General features: G+C 44.8%; 1 non-coding gene across 1 annotated transcript; it reads right to left on the bottom strand.

Moving 5' to 3' along the window:
* Positions 1 to 1,040: 1,040 nt before the first annotated feature.
* Positions 1,041 to 1,195, bottom strand: LOC143306394 (5.8S ribosomal RNA). The gene has a single exon (XR_013063798.1). It is a non-coding gene; the product is annotated as a 5.8S ribosomal RNA (ribosomal RNA).
* Between the last annotated feature and the right edge of the window lie 1,305 nt (positions 1,196 to 2,500).

Raw genomic sequence — 2,500 nt, 5'->3', positions numbered from 1 at the left:
CTAAATGTTGAAGCCTCCTAGAGCTTTAAGCCATGCGAGACATTGAAATGCTGTTTTAACGGGAGCATGCATAATTGCTGCAAACATACTTTTATCACAAGTTCTAGCCACGCCACGGAGGCTTCGAAGTTCCTTCACCATTCGCTTTCCTCTCTTTTGTTACACAGTTTCAGACTACGATCAGGGGTACCGAAACGCTGTATTGATTGTAAACAACCATTTTTATCTTGGAGCGGAGCGTTCCTTTACTCGTTAGATTTGTCTTGTCGCGTGTGTATTCGCTTTTTCGACGCTTTTTAACCATTTAACTTGTTTAGCGAAGCTAAACGCACAGACAGACAAAAAAAAAGGAACAGCATCGCGCGTCAAACAGCGACGACCCATCTGAAGCGATCTTTCATTTATACACCGTTTGTAAACAGAGAGATGTATAAAGCGCGGGGAATCATTCGAAACCCTGGGGCTATTCGAGCTTGCATTTCAGCAAATTATCATCTCAAACATTTCACTCGTTTGCTTTTTCTAAATTTATAGGAGAGCTTCTTTCGTTTATTTTTGACACACCTTTCGTAAATATCGTTTCTGGCAACGTCGGGAGCGTGGATTTCTACAAGTGAACAATCGCGCCGATCCGATAACTTCCAGCAGGATGGAGAATCTTTATAGATTATCTTCCGAGAACTCGGTGCTTTCACGGGCGGTCGTTTATAAATTTTAACGAACGACTCGCGCGCCGTGACGCACTTGCGCTAGTTCGAAGAGATATTTCGAAATTTGTTTTTCTCCTTTAACGGCCTGCATTTAGTGTATCGGTTGCGATTTTCGTCACATCGTTTCCACGACAAACGCCGACGAACTGCCCAACTATCGCTCGTACGTTGCGACTCTTTCTTTGTTTATCGTTCATTCATTCTTTCAATTTCGTTCGATAATCCCGCTCCGAAACGTTCTACTTTCGTTGAACGACGGCGAGATGTTTAGAAAGAAATGAATTACTCTTTTTTCGAGAAGCAAACGCAAGCAGTCTTTTGTTAAGAAAACGACCCTCAGCCAGGCGTGGTCCAGGAATTGTATCCGTGGACCGCAATGTGCGTTCGAAATGTCGATGTTCATGTGTCCTGCAGTTCACACGTTGACGCGCAATTAGCTGCGTTCTTCATCGACCCACGAGCCAAGTGATCCACCGTTCAGGGTAATCGTAAAATTTTGTATTTCAAACTCTTTAGATCTTTAGAGTGTTATTTTCATTATTAACACGCATCACATTCGATACCCACATCACTCTCCCACCCGGCGCGTGCGGGAGAGCGAATTCGGGCGTCGCCAACGTATTTGTTTGTTTGTTTGTTCGATCGTTGACGACACGATCGCGTCCAAGGACGGAAACCGTCGGAGAAACGCCCAGTGGCACGCTCCTCTCGACGGTCGGGCGTAAAGTACATTTAAAAACCTTGAAAAGTACGAACGCACACAAGGAATGCGAGCGCGCGTCCTGTCGCTGAATCGTGGGTTGCGAGATTCGAACAGACACACGGCCGGCGACGATCGGTCTAACTAATGGACACATAGTTTTTCAAAGACTCGCTATCGTCGCTTCTCAGCCGGTCCGTAAACAACACACATCGATCAGGCGGACGCACGAATCTTACCACGGTGCGTGTTTCGTAGATTCCAGGTTACCCGCAAGTACCTCTCTCTCCCTCTCGAAAGAGGAATCTCGATCCGTCCTTTTTGGACAATGGAGAAATCTTTTTATCGCAACACGGATGGCAAAGAAACAACCAAAGCGTAGGAGCGTGGGGACGAGAGCGACGAAAAGAACGTCGCGAAAACAAAGTTTCGACGGTTGCTCGTTCTAATACATCGTAGTTTCAACTCTCTCAGTTTTAACCACTCCTAGACGCTTCGTAAACTTTTAACAATTCTTCGCCTCCGCGAGTTTCATTTCGAATAGAGCGAACGCAACACGGACCAAAAAAACTCCGGTGATGCCAGATCATTTAGCAAAGATCAGACGGCGGGTCATCTGTATTCCTTTTCTCTCTTTTTTATATCTTTCCATTTAACTAGGGTGTCGCAACGACGGGTACATTTATATATTTATATATATTGTATTTCAATTTTAATGATCCTTCACTTTCGGTTTGTAATAATATGATCCTTCTTTCATTTCGATCCTTCATATTGTAGGTTAACCAACAGAAGTTTGTTTTTTTACGACTTGTATTTTTGTGGTTTGTTTGTTTGTTTCTTACGACTTGTTTGTACCCGATCAAGTAGACGACGACCCATAAGTATAAGTTAGAGAGATAAAGGTCGAGAGACCTCACGCAAGCGTCTTTTACTTCCATTCACATCAGCCAGAGAGAAATGGTCCGGCGTCGTGCTCTTTGGCGCCGTTGGTCGCACAGTTTTTTTGCCGGCGGTTCCGAACGGACGGGAGAAACGCGATGAGTAATCAAAGCGACCTCCGCACGTAACCGTGTCGGTGTAATTTTAC

This window comes from Osmia lignaria, unplaced genomic scaffold (assembly GCF_051020975.1).
Source record: "Osmia lignaria lignaria isolate PbOS001 unplaced genomic scaffold, iyOsmLign1 scaffold0007, whole genome shotgun sequence".
Taxonomy (NCBI): Eukaryota; Metazoa; Arthropoda; class Insecta; order Hymenoptera; family Megachilidae; genus Osmia; species Osmia lignaria.
This window is presented reverse-complemented; position numbering and strand designations above follow the sequence as displayed.